The 13,901-nt window shown below is 45.7% G+C and overlaps 1 protein-coding gene across 1 annotated transcript in view; it reads right to left on the bottom strand.

Annotated features, from left to right (window-relative positions):
* Nucleotides 1-13,901, bottom strand: part of EXOC4 (exocyst complex component 4) — a 479,192-nt gene that overhangs the window by 427,702 nt on the left and 37,589 nt on the right. The window lies entirely within an intron of this gene.

Here is a 13,901-nt window from a genome sequence, read left to right as displayed (position 1 = left end):
CTTCCAGAGTTACTAAAACAATAAAAATATCATGGTATCCCTCAGCAGTTTCCAAAATCTCAATGCTGGTGTGGTAAGAAAGTAGAAATAACAAAGAATGTTTGGTATAGAAGAGAGCATTGATTTAAAATCATTCAGCCCAACAGCACGGTGCCTACTAAACCATGTCCCAAAGGGCCACATCTACATGCTTTTTTTCACTCCTCCAGGGATGGCGACTCTATCACTGCCCTGGGCAGCCTCTTACAGGGCTTCACCACTCTATAATCAGTCATCCCATACGGCGCCTGCTATTGAGGATAGCGGTGAGGCCAAAGGCTATCCACAGCTACCAAAAAGCGACCTCAAACACACAGCTCAGGTTGAAGGAGGTTATTCTGCCACTCTACTCCGCTCTTGTGAGACCCCACCCAGAGTCCTGGGTCCAGTTCTGGAATCCCCAGGGAGTTGTAGACTGTAATAAGTCTCCTCTTCTCCAGGCTAAACAACCCCAGGTCCCTCAGCCATTTCTCGTAAGACTTGTTCTCCAGCCCTGTCACCACCTTCGTTGCTCTTCTCTGGACACGCTCCAGAGCCTCAACATCCTTCCTGTAGTGAGGGGCCTAAAACTGAACACAGGATTCACACTGCAGCCTATGACCCTGCCAGTACTGGAGTGGGACATCCAAGCAATTGGACACACTGTGATTTGGCACAATACTGTGTTCTCCAAAAAGTCAGGGAGGGAACCAAACCTTGTTTTCACTGTCATTACCACCCAGCACACACAACCCAAACTGAGGGTGCAATGAAAGCACCGCTCCTGCTTTTTGTTCCTCTATAGGTGATTCTGCCTCTCTATTCCTCTCTTGAGAGACCTCATGCAGAGTATTGTCTCCAGTTCTGGAATCCTCAACAGAAGAAGGAGATGGAACTGTTGGAACAGGTCCAGAGGAGGGCCCCAAAGATGATCAGAGGGCTTAAGCACATCCCTTACAAGGACAGGCTGAGAGAGTTGGGGTCATTCAGCCTGGAAAAGGCTCCAAGGAGCTCTCATAGAGACCCTCCAGTACATGAAAGGGGCCTACAAGAAAGCTGGAGAGGGACTGTTCACAAAGACTTGTAGTGACAGGACGAGGGGGAACAGGTTTAAACTGGAGAGGGGCAGATTTAGACTAGACATAAGGAAGAATTTCTTCACTATGACAGTGGTGAGACCCTGGAACAGGTTGCCCAGGGAAGCTGTGGCTGCCCCATCCCTGGAGGTGTTCGAGGCCAGGTTGGATGGGACCTTGGGCAGTGGGAGGTGTCCCTGCCCATGGCAGAGGGGGTGGAACTGGATGGTCTTTAAGGTCCCTTCCAACCCAAACTATTCTATGATTCTATGATTCTATTCCTTATCCTCACTGCGGTAAGCGTGTTGGATAATGAAGATTAAAGATGCTACACAACATGCCACAGTATCACATTTAATTAGATTTTCACCCCTTTCTTTTCTCCCCTCAGCTGAGATGAGATTTCCCAAGCAGCCACAAGGTTTTTAATACTCCTCTTACCTACCACGTGCAGTTCATCCTAACAAGAGCATTAAGAGATGTAGAATTGTATACAGAGGGGAAGAGTTATTGCTACAAGATTCTGGTTAAGACTGATAATGGCATAGCAGCCTTTTGCAGAAAATCTGAAAATTAGACATACCAGAAGAGAACTACGAGTGGTTCAAGGGTGCAGAAAAAGCACCTGAGGGACTTCAAGCCTTTTTCTTACACCAGATGGCTGTGCTAAATGGAAATGAATAATAGATTATTATTTTTCCAAGGGTGGGACGTTGGAGCAGATAACCGGATTGTCTGTGAGTATGAGGACACAAAAATAATTATAGGTAATAGAGCTCTCCAACATTGTTCTGTTAGCAGGGTATGAGGTGCAAAGAGGAGCTACAGGAAGAAATAAGACTTGGAAGGTAAATTAATAGGCAAATATCTTGATACAGATGTCATCCAGAGAGACCTCGACAAGCTCAAGAAGTGGGCCTGTGTGAACCTCATGAGCAATGTCCTACACCTGGGTCGGGGCAATCCCCCATTTCAATACAGGATGGCGAATGATGTGATCGAGAGCAGCTCTGAGGAGAAGGACTTGGGGTGCTGGTCGTTGAGAAGCTCAGCATGAGCCAGCAATGAGCGCTCGTAGCCCAGAAGGCCAACTGTGTCCTGGGCCGCATCAAAAGAAGAATGGCCAGCAGGTCGCGGGAGGGCATTCTGACCCTCTATTCCACTCTCGTGAGACCCCACCCGGAGTTCTGGGTCCAGTTCTGGAATCCCCAGCATAAGGAGGATATGGAACTGCTGGAACAGGTCCAGAGGAGGCCATAAAGATGATCTGAGCGCTGGAGCACCTCTGCTATGACGACAGGCTGAGAGAGTTCGAGTTGTTCAGCTTGGAGAAGAGAAGGCTCCAGGAAGACCTTAGAGCAGCTTCCAGTACCTGAAGGGGCTACAGGAAAGCTGGAGAGGGACTTTTACAAGGCCTGGAGCAACCAGACATGGGGGAATTGCTTTAAATTGGAATGGGGAAGATTTAGATTAGATATCAGTAGGAAATTCTTCCTGATGAGCGTGGTGACACAGTGGCTCAGGTTGCCCAGGGAAGTTGTGGATGCTCCCTCCCTGGAGGTGTTCAAGGCCAGGATGGATGGGGTCTTGAGCAACCTGACCCAGTGGGAGGTGTCCCTGACCATGGCAGAGGGACTGGAACTGGATGATCTTTAAGGTCCCTTCCAACCCAAACCACTCTATGGTTCTATATTCTCCTTTAAAAAGTTACTGTACCAAAGAAATGGTAGAAACCCCCCCATACACACACCTTTTCTTTTGGTTTAAAATTCTGGAAGAATTCTGGGTGTCCCACTGAAAGACACATTAAACTAAATAAACAAATATAAAAGAACTGTATTTAGTTAAAAAAAAATAAAACTATTGGCCTTAGTTACAAGATAATTTGGGTTACTTAATCTGGCAGCCATTCCTGCTATTAAAACCTGCTTATCTGTATCTATTTATTATTATCTACAATAATAGGCTGTGACACTTTAGAAAATAATGATCAATGGAATAAGCCTGAAAAAAGAGCTCTGCTTTGTATGAGCTAAAAATTGCAAGTTTAGAGCAAATAACCGTGGCAATGGAACCATTACACAGCTTGTTTAAAGGTCACATTCACTTTATAGCAGAGCTTAATTGCCTTAAAACGAAAACGTAGCAAAACATTCGCCTATCATAACATCCAATTTGGAAGGTTTTAATTTAGCATTTGATAACAAACTACAACAGAAGTACTAACATGGTATTTGTTAAAATTGGTCTTTCTTGATTTTGGCCAGTTTTCCCACCTGCTCACAGACAAACCCACGTGTTCCTTTTGAAGGGGTTTCAATAGTATTTTAGTTTTCCAAAAAGCATTGTTAAATCATAAAATCACAGAATCAGTAAGGATGGAGAAGACCTCTAAGACCACCCAGTCCAACCATCAGCCCAACATCACTGTGTCTCCGTAACTATGTTCCGAAGTGCCACATGTATTTGTTATTTGAACACCTGCACTTCCCAGGGCAGCTTCTTCCAGCGCTTCACCATTCTTTCAGTAGAAATTTTTCCAGATGCCTAATCTGAACCTCCCCTAGTGCAACTTGAGGCCATTTCCTCTTGTCCCATTACTTCTTACTTGGGAGAAGAGACCAGCACCCACCTAACTACAGCCTTCCTTCCAAGGAGCTGCAGAGAGCAATGAAGTCTCCCCTGAGCGTCCTCTTCTCCAGATTAAATAACCCCAGTTCCCCAGCAGCGCCTCATAACAGCTGTGCTCCAGTCCCTTCCCTCAGCTCCGTTCTCCTTTTCTGGACGCTCCAGCCCCTCAATGTCCTTCTTGTACTGAGAGACCCAAAACTGAATGCAGGATTCAAGATGTGGCCTCACCAGCACCAAACACATGGGGATGATCCCTTCCCTACTCCTGCTGACCACATCATGGCTGATCCAAGCCAGGATGCTGTTGGCCTTCTTGGCCACCTGGGCCACTGCTGCCTCATGTTCAGCTACTGTTGACCAAGACCCCCAGGCCCTCTTCCACCAGGCACCTTTCCAGCCACCCTTCCCCAGGCCTGTAGATGTGAAAAGGAAAAAGAGGAATTTGGTTTTGCATTCAAGACCTCCACAGTTTAGAAGTGTCTGGAAGTCTACAAGCAGTAACGAAATGAAAACCCATAACTACGTGCTTCTTTGGGGGAAAATCTGATCTAGTGGAAGTCTCTCTGCCTAGGGCAGCGGGGTTGGAACTGGATGATCTTTAAGGTCCCTTCCAACCCAAACCATCCTATCATTCTATGAAAAACACAGCAAAATAGTTGTTCAAACTAGAAAACAAAATGCTTTCAGGTTGGGACATCAGTCTATTCTGAGTTCAGACAACGGATACGAAAACATGAACAAACAACTGAGAAAGGTTAAAAGAAAACAACATGCTGGGTCATAATGGGAAGGAAAAAAAGTCAAGTCATACAGAAACACAGTATGACAAAAGGAGAAATGCTGGATCCTCTGAATAAAACAGCAAACAAACAGCAATAGCCTAGAAGGTTTCAGCTCCCTTGCTGGATGAATAAAGACAATGCTGACATTTAAAAGGAGGAGAATTGATCTACTGCTTTTACAGGGAACTTGCTTTCAAAAGGTACAAGAAAGGAAAATGTCTAAAAAATGGCTTAAATGTGCGTAGCCAGACCTAAACAAGCAGTTTGCAGAATTCAATTTATACCTGACTGGTGTGGGGTGAGAATCTAACCTGAAAAGTCTGCCTAAGAGACAGGAAGGTACTTGTACTCCAGCTGTTGGGATTTTCCATTGTGAAAAAGACAGAAAACCTACAACTGATGGTGTCTACTCAGAGACTTGAACACATTGTAAATTTAAGAGCAAATGACATATTAGAGAACTGATCCCTCAATCTTATAACAGCACAAATGTGAGCACCTAAAGGACAGAATCATCGAATGATTTGGATTGGAAGGGACCTTAAAGATCATCCAGTTCCAACTCCCCTGACATGGGCAGGGACACCTCCCACTGTATCAGCTTGCTAAAAGCCCCATCCATCCTGGCCTTGAACATCTCCAGGGATGGGGCATTCACGACTACTCTAGGCAACCTGTGCCAGGGCCTCACTACCCTCACAGCAAAAAGTTTCTAATATCTCATCCAAATCTTCCCTTTTCAGCCTAAAACCATTCTCCCTTGTCCTATCCCTGCACTCCTTGATAAAAAGCCCCTCTCCAGCTTGCCAGTAGCTGCTTTTAGTCCTGGAAGGCTGCTGTAAGATCCTCTTGCAGCCTTGTGTTCTCTAGGCTAAACAACCTCAACTCTCTCAGCCTGTCCTTGTACCAGAGGTGCTCCAGCCCTCAGATATCTTCATGGCCTCCTCTGAACTCACTCCAATAGATCCATGTCCTTCCTGCGCTGAGGACTCCAGAATCGAACACAGGACTCCAGGTGGAGTCTCGTAAGAGCAGAGTAGAAGGACAAAATCCTCTCTCTTGCCCTGGTGGTCACAACTCTTTGCATGCAGCCCAGGATCCGGTTGAATTTCTGGGCTACAATCGCACACTGCCAAGTCACAATGAGTTTCCCATCCACCAGCAACTCCAAATCCTTCTCCTCAGGGCTGCTCTCAATCCATTCTCTGCCCAGCCTGTATTTTGCTTACGATTGCCTCAAATCAGGAGCAGGACTTCGCACTTGGCCTTGCTGAAGTTCATGAGGATGCCAAATTACACCTGATGGGGAATATTCTAGTGGGTCATTGTGGTTCAGGATGAATGGAACAGGTTCACCCCTGTTCCAAGATGTTTAAGAAAGAAACCAGCAACTGCAAGCTGCTGGAGACACTCTCGGAGGGGGACCACTCTGAGGGACTGGGACTGACCCACACGCTAGAACAGGGACACCCTCAGAGGGATTACAGTTTATGGGTGATCCACATCACAGCAGGCACTCTAAGGAAAAGCGTAGCAGAGGAAAACCCGGAGAACCAAAGTCCTGCCAAGGAAACCAGAGTAGCACAAAGAAACCCTTACAGATGATATTGAATTTCTGAGCCACCCATCGTTTCTGCAGAGAAATCGTGACAGATTGAGCATAAGCCATGGAGAAAACAAGTTGAGAAGGAAGGCGGGAGTAAAGGTGTTTGACTTATATTGCACGTGGAGAAAAGTGAGAAAACATGTTTACTTAAGTGGGTTTTGATGGTGTTCTCTTCTTTTCCCACCTCAAAAACCAAATCACTCATGAGAAGTTTGTTTATTGCTAGTTGTATTAACTAGCAATAAATTAAGCAAGAGGTCCCAAATTTGAGGCTGTCCCACAAAATCCCCACGTTTTCTATAGACAATGAGAGAATCACAATATCACAGTATCAGGCTGGCAGAGAGGTCTGGAGGTCATAGGTTCCAATCTACCTGCACAAGCAGATCCACCTAGAACTGGTTGACTAGGATCAGGTCCAGATGGCTTGTGAGTACCTCCAAGGTTGGAGACTCCTCCTGGGCAACATGTACCAATGCTCAGTCATCCTCATAGCAGAGCAGTGCTTCCTGATGTCCAGAGGGAACCTCCTTATGTGTCAGTTTGTGCCCACTGCCTGTGGTCCTGGCTCTGGGCACCACCAAACAAAGCCTGGATCTGTCCTCCTTGCACTCCCCTTTCAGATATTTACACACAGTGTTAAGACCTACCTTGATCCTTCTCCTCCCCAGGCTTAACAGTCCCAGTTCTCTCAGCTTTTCCTCATAGGAGAGATGTTCCAGTCCTTTAATTATCCTTGTGGAATGGGAAAACATCAAGAAAGCAGAAGACTGCTGAGTATTTGGAGAACAAGTCTTACAAGGAGTGGCTGAGGGACCTGGGGTGGTTTAGCCTGGAGAAAAGGAGGCTGAGGAGAGACCTTATCACTGTCTACAACTCCCTGAAAAGAGGTTGTAGCGAGGTGAGTGTTGGTCTCTTCTCCCAAGTGACAGGTGACAGGATGAGAGGTAATAATGGAAAGCGCGGAAACTTTCACCCAAGCTGCACTTAAGAAATCTAAAGACTGGGAATTGTCTGCTACCAACTCCACAGTGTGAACTGGCATCAAGACAAATCAGTGAACAGGAGGTAGATAAGATGGTCATGAACTTAAAGAGCATCCGGATGCTCCTAAAGTCGGAAGCCTTCAGCTAAAAAATATGGAAAATAGAAAAAGCACCCAGATTAGAGATCGGCATTCCTTATTCTCATTGCTGCCTTCCCCTTACAAACAGGAAAAGGGGAAAAGATACACAGGATGTGAAGATTAATGAGTAGCTGTAAATCACTGATGAACTGCACTAAGCGTTGATTAACACACTGGGTATTGGTGGAAGAAATTGCTACTGATTTTCTTCACCTTTAAACAATCTTGTAAGAATTAACAAGCTAAAAGCAAACAAACAGCTGGAAAAGACTGAGGACTAAAGATGTCTCCTTCGTAATATTTTGGCAACAGAGGTCCTTCCTGTTCTTGAAAGAAAAGGATATGTTGAACATATGATGCATAGAGGAGGAGAGCTTGAAAATATTCTGAGTTACACACACAAAAAAAGTGCTCAGGTTGCAAGAAAACAGCTCATCCAGAGACAAGCAGCAGTCACTGGATGCTAATTTAATGGAGGAAGGACAGAGGAGCTGTACAGGAACAGGGCAAAAGGGTTACTTTTTGACTGTGGGGTTTGTTTTCTCTTAAACAAGAGAATGTCACCCAGAGGGACCTGGACAAGTTCAAGAAGTGGGCCTGTGTGAACCTCATGAGGTTCAACAAAGCCCAAGGGCAATGTGCTACACCTGGGTCAGGGCAATCCCCCATTTCAATACTGGATGGGGAATGACGTGATCGAGAGCAGCCCTGAGGAGAAGGACTTGGGGTGCTGGCTTATGGGAAGCTCGACATAAGCCAGCAATGCACTTGTAGCCCAGAAGGCCAACTGTGTCCTGGGCTGCATCAAGAGAAGTGTGGCCAGGAGGGAGAGGATTCTGCCCCTCTACTCTGCTCTGGTGAGACCCCACCTGGAGTCCTGTGTCCAGTTCTGGAATCCCTAACATAACAAGGATATGGAGATGTTGGAACAGGTCCAGAGGAGATCACGAAGATGATCTGAAGGCAGGAGCACCTCCCATATGAGGACAGGCTGACAAGGTCTAGTAGATGACTGAGACTTTTCCTTAACACTATAGCACTGCCTTAATTAAGTAATACTTCACCAAAGTTACTTTTATATCCCACACTTATAAGACTTCTGCTTCATGAAAACATCAAAGCAAACCTGTTATAAACACATTAACACAAAGCAAAAGTGTCCTTGTTCTCTTAAGAGTTAAAGTTGCAAAGACCCAACCTAAGTTACTGTTTTCCTCTACAAGCTTTGAAGTATTTAAGAAATTATGTTCTTCACTTGCTGTCCTTTGCTCCAGCTACATAAATTTAATTCTTTCGGACCTGCCTTAGTCCTGTCATGCATCAATCATTCCACCTCCTCCTCCACTCACTCTAATTCATCAATGTCTTTCTAGTAATAAGGTGCTGAAACCAAAAGCAGTATTCAAAGAACAGGGTGGCTGAAAACAACAGAAATGGATTATCCAACTGCTATCTTGGACTTTAACACAAAACATGAGCAGATTCAACAGCATGGTCAAATGTCTATCCAAAATGGAAAAGTCAGAGTATCTATTGGCGTCACAAAATTTCTGGAGACTTTTTCCACTAGTGACAACTCCAGGGAGAAGAGCCATGTGTTGCCCCACTGCCTGTGATAGCCGAGTGCCTTGAATCACAGAATGGTTTGGGTTGTGAGGGATCTTAAAGCCCACCCAGTTCCAACCCTCTGCCATCCTCTGGGACACCTCCCACTGGATCAGGTTGCTCAAAGCCCCATCCAGACTGGCCTGGAACACCTGCAGGGATGGGGCAGCCACAGCTTCTCTGGGAAACCTGTGCCAGTGCCTCACCATCTTTACAGCAAACTTCTCCCCAGGATCTCATCTAAATGTCTCCTCTTTCATATTAAAACCGTTCCCCTTGTCCTATCCCTGCACTTCCTGAGAAAGAGCCCCTCACCAGTTTTCTTGTAGCCCCCTTCAGGTACTGGAAGGTTCTAAGTTCTCCCCATAGCCTTCTCTTCTCCAGGCTGAACAACGCCAACTTTCTCAGCCTGTCCTCATATGGGAGGTGCTCCGACCCTTGAATCATCTTCAGGGCCTCCTCTGGACTCACTCAAACACATCCATGTCCTTCCTGTGCTGAGGACTCCAGAACTGAATGTAGGGCTCAATGTGAGGTCTTGCAAGAGCAGAGCTGAGGAGGAGAACCCCTCCCTCAACCTGCTGGTCACATTTCTTTGTATTTGCCCCACAGGTTTCAAATGCTTTACTAAGAATTTATTACAATTTTGCACTCACCATTCGCTAGCTTTAAAGTTGTGTTTTTAAAAATGCAATCAGATTTATCTAAATCATTCTACATCAGCTCTATTCAAAGACGAAATGATACAAAAGTAAATGTCTCGGAATAAAGTCCTTAGCATTCCTTAAAAAATAAAAACTAAGAAGGGGACTACCAGCAGCCAAACAGCCAAAGGAATGCACACCTGAAGGTTTGCAATACAAACAGGTTCATGGGTACAAAAGGAAGCAAATGCAACCAAAGCCACAGAACTCTCAAGCTGTTCGGACAGCACTCCCAACAAAGGATGCATCAGAAGAGATGGCTCCGGGGAGATCTTAGAGCAGCCTTCCAGTACCTGAAAGGGCTCCAGGAAAGCTGGGGAGGATGTTATTACAAGGCCATGTAGTGACAGGACAAGTGGAATGGCTTTAAATTGGAAGGGGGAAGATTTAGATTAGATATTAGGAAGAAATTCTTCCTAATGAAGGCTGTGAGGCACTGGCCCATGTTGCCCAGAGAAGCTGTGGATGCCCCAACCCTGGAGATGTTCAAGGCCAGGTTGGATGGGCCCCTGGGCAGCCTGATCTAGTGGGAAGTGTCCCTGCCCATGCCAGGGGGGTTGGAACTGGATGATCTTTAAGGTCCCTTCCAACCCAAACCATTCTAAGATTCTATGATTAAACAGCAGGAGCCACTGTCTTAAGCAAAGAACTCATCACTGCATCCACACTATAACTAGAAGTGATAAAAATTAACATTCAGCATTGCCCATTCTCCATGTGTGCAGCACCACGTTACAGGCGCTGCTCCTTTTCATGAAGGACAGCATCTTGTCGTGTAGCTGTGGTTTCTTTTAGCCACAGAGAGATGCCAGACACCTCTACTCTACCTTCATTACTCCATGTTTTCTTATTTAATAAACTTTCATCAGCTTAAATGAATGGTTGTTATTAGCAGAGCTAACAGCCACACGATAATCCTCCAGAGAGATATCGATGCTTGTTGGTGCATTAACTAAGAGCAGAGAGGCTGAGTTCAAGCACGTGTCAATGCAAATGAAGCAGTATTAGGCACTAAGAGTTTAATGCAATAGACTGCCTGAGATAACGGAAATTACGGGATAAAAAGAATGAGATAAAGTTATTGATAAGTATACTAAGGGACAAAAAGTGATAAAAAGGGAAAGAAACTCTATTTTCTCTATAAATCTAGCCAGGTACTTTTATTTTTTTTAAAAAAAAAAAAAAACCAACAAAGAGATCATAAAGTCATATAATGATTTGGGTTGGAAGAGACCTTAAAGATCACCCAGTTCCCACCCCCTGTGATGGGCAGGGACACCTCCAAGCAGACCAGGCTGCTCAAGGCCTCATGCAACCTGGCCTTGATGCCCCAGGGATGGGGCAGCCACAACTTCCCTGGGCAACCTGTGCCAGTGCCTCATCACCCTCAGCGTGAAGAATTTCTTCCTAATGTCTAATCTAAATCTTCCCCCTTCCAATTTAAAGCCATTCTCTCTCATTTCATCACTACAGGTCCTTGTAAAAAGCCCCTCTCCAGCTTTTCTGTAGCCCCTTCAGGCTGTCTGGAAGGTCGCTATCAGGTCTCCTTGGAGCCTTCTCCAGCCTGAACAACCCCAACTCAGCCCACACAGAAAATGGCAAGGAATCTGGTGAAGGGGCTGAAGGACCTGTGGTTGTTTAGCCTGGAGAAAAGGAGGGAGAGACTTAATCACTGTCTAAAATTACCTGAAAGGAAGCTGTAGTGAAGTGGGTATTTGTCACTTCTCCCAAGTAACAAGTGATAGGATGAGAGGAAATGACCTCACGTTGCACTAGCAGAGGTTCAGATTTGGCATCAGGAAACATTTCTTCATCAAAAGGGTCATCAAGCACTGGCAGAAGCTGCCCAGGGAGGTGATTGAGTCCCCATCCATGGAGGCGTTTAAAAGACAGGTAGATGAAGTGCTCAGGGATATGGTTTTGTAGTGGACAGATACGGTTGGACCTGATGATCTCAAAGGTCTTCTTCAACCAAGTGATTCTATGAAAGGTATGATATTCTACATGAATAAGCAGCAAACTGAAGAACGTGTATGATTTCCAAACTGATGGGTGAATCACTAGAACACACACACTGCATACATCAACAAAATAAAAATGTATCTGCCTTTCTCTTTCATACAGTTGACACAAATGATCAGGTTTCACAACTGTTAAAGAATAATACAAAGCAGTTCCTTTAAGCATAAACTCTTGTACACCTCAGCAGGTAACATGAAGTGAGGTACAACCTTCTGACACCAGCTTCTCAATCTGGTTTTCTAAAAGGATTCTTTGTTTCACAATCTCTAAGGTCAACAATGGCAAGACACTAAGTTACCTACAAGAATGCTGGGGAGGGACTTTTTACAAGGCCAGGTAGTGACAGGACAAGGGGGAATGGCTTTAAATTGGAAAGGGGAAGATATAGACTAGACATTAGGAAGAAATTCTTCACAGTAGGGTTGTTGAGGCACTGGAACAGGTTGCCCAGAGAAGCTGTGGCTGTCCCCTCCCTGGAGGTGTTCAAGGCCAGGTTGGATGGGTCTTTGAGCAGCCTGGTCTAGTGGGAGGTGAACCTGCCTATGGCAGGGCGTGGGAACTGCATGTGCTTTAAGGTCTCTTCCAACCCAAACCATTCTATGATTCAATGAAGGCTTCAAGACAAGAAGTATTAGGAAAATGTTTCTATTTTTGTAATTCAGACAAAAGAGAATTTCAAGCAGGGCCAAAATTTAAATTTTGTAATGAAGGCATTTCTACAGAATCGCACACCAACAAACGTCTCTTATTTCCACTTACAGCATGAATTCCAAAACATGAAACTGTTCTGCAGCAGCAGCTGAATCCCAGTTCTGCAGTAAGAAGGGCAGAAATGAAGTGAAAGCCTTTTTTTTTTGATTCTCATTGTTCCAGCTGAAAGGCAAGCAGTAAATAAAATGTATAGAAACTGTGTTGGAATACTTCCTTCTACTTCATTATTCCAGACTGCTCACAGAGTAAGAACTCTGCTCACTACGTGGTTCTTTTAACTGGCAGACTCTCCCCATACCACGCTGAAGACAGCCACAGGCAGCAGCTACATTCAAGCAACAGAAGTTAAAACTCTCCCTCAACAACTGTGCCCAAGGTTACAAGCACCCAGCGTTTTCTAGGCAGATGTTAATCACTCTGAATGCCTTTAGAGGAGATTAATATGAAGTGCACAGAAAGGCAGAGAACAGTGTTTAGGACATATTCATTATGGGATGAGCCAGGAGAGGCCAACTATGCACATGGGTACACAGAGCCGCATCTTCTTTGTTCCTGAGAAAACATTTCCATACTTTAAGCTCCTTGTTTGCATCCCACTTCCCACAGCAACGTAGGTCTATGTCCTCTTACGCTGTTCTCCATGACGTCTTATCCACGGTTAATCTCTCCTCTAGTTCCTGTTGTTCACAAAGGCTTCTACTGATAGGACGAGAGGGAATGGGTATAAACTGGAGAGGGGCAGATTCACACTAGAGATTAGGAAGGATTTCTTCATCATGAGGGTGTTGAGGCACTGGCACAGGTTGCCCAGAGAAGCTGTGGCTGCTCCACCCTTGGAGGTGTTCAAAACCAGGTTGGATGGGGCCTTGGGCAGCCTGATCTAGTGGGAGGTGTCCCTGCCCATGGCAGGGGTGCTGGAACTAGACAATCTTTAAGGTCCCTTCCAACCCGAACTATTCTATGATTCTATGATTCCTTTCCCTGTGCCACCTCTCCCATCAATTCCGTAGTTCTGGGATCAATTAACAAGGTTTAACATGGCCAAGTGCCGGGTCCTGCACTTGGACTACAACAACCTCATGATGTGCTACAGGCTCGGGAAAGTGGCTGGAAGCTGCCTGGCAGAAAAGGACCTGGGGAGCTGCTCAACAGCAGCAGAACATGAGCCAGCAGTGGTCCAAGTGGCCAAGAAGGCCAACAGCATTCTGGCTTGGATCAGCCATGGTGTGGCCAGCAGGAGTAAGGAACGGATCATCCCCCTGGACTTGGCACTGGTGAGGCTGCACCTTGCATCCCGGGTTCAGTTTTGGGCCCCTCCATATAAGGAAGACAGAAGGCTGCTGGATCGTGTCCAGAGAAGGGCAACAAAGCTGGGGAAGGGTCTGGAACACAGCAGTTATGGGATTGGCTGAGGGAACTGGGTCTGTTCATCCTGGAGAATAAGAGGCTGAGGGGAGACCTCATCACTCTCTGCAGCTCCCTGAAAGGAGGTTGCATTGAGGTGGGTGTTGGTCTCTTCTCTTAAGAAACAAGTGACAGAACAAGAGGAACTATCCTCAAGTTGTGCCACGAGAGATTTAGATTGGCTATTAGGCAAAATTTCTTTACTGAAAGAGTAGT

This window comes from Cuculus canorus, chromosome 1, assembly GCF_017976375.1.
Source record: "Cuculus canorus isolate bCucCan1 chromosome 1, bCucCan1.pri, whole genome shotgun sequence".
In the NCBI taxonomy this organism is placed as follows: domain Eukaryota; kingdom Metazoa; phylum Chordata; class Aves; order Cuculiformes; family Cuculidae; genus Cuculus; species Cuculus canorus.
The sequence above is the reverse complement of the archived record's forward strand: the minus strand, read 5'-3'. Positions and strand labels throughout refer to the sequence as shown.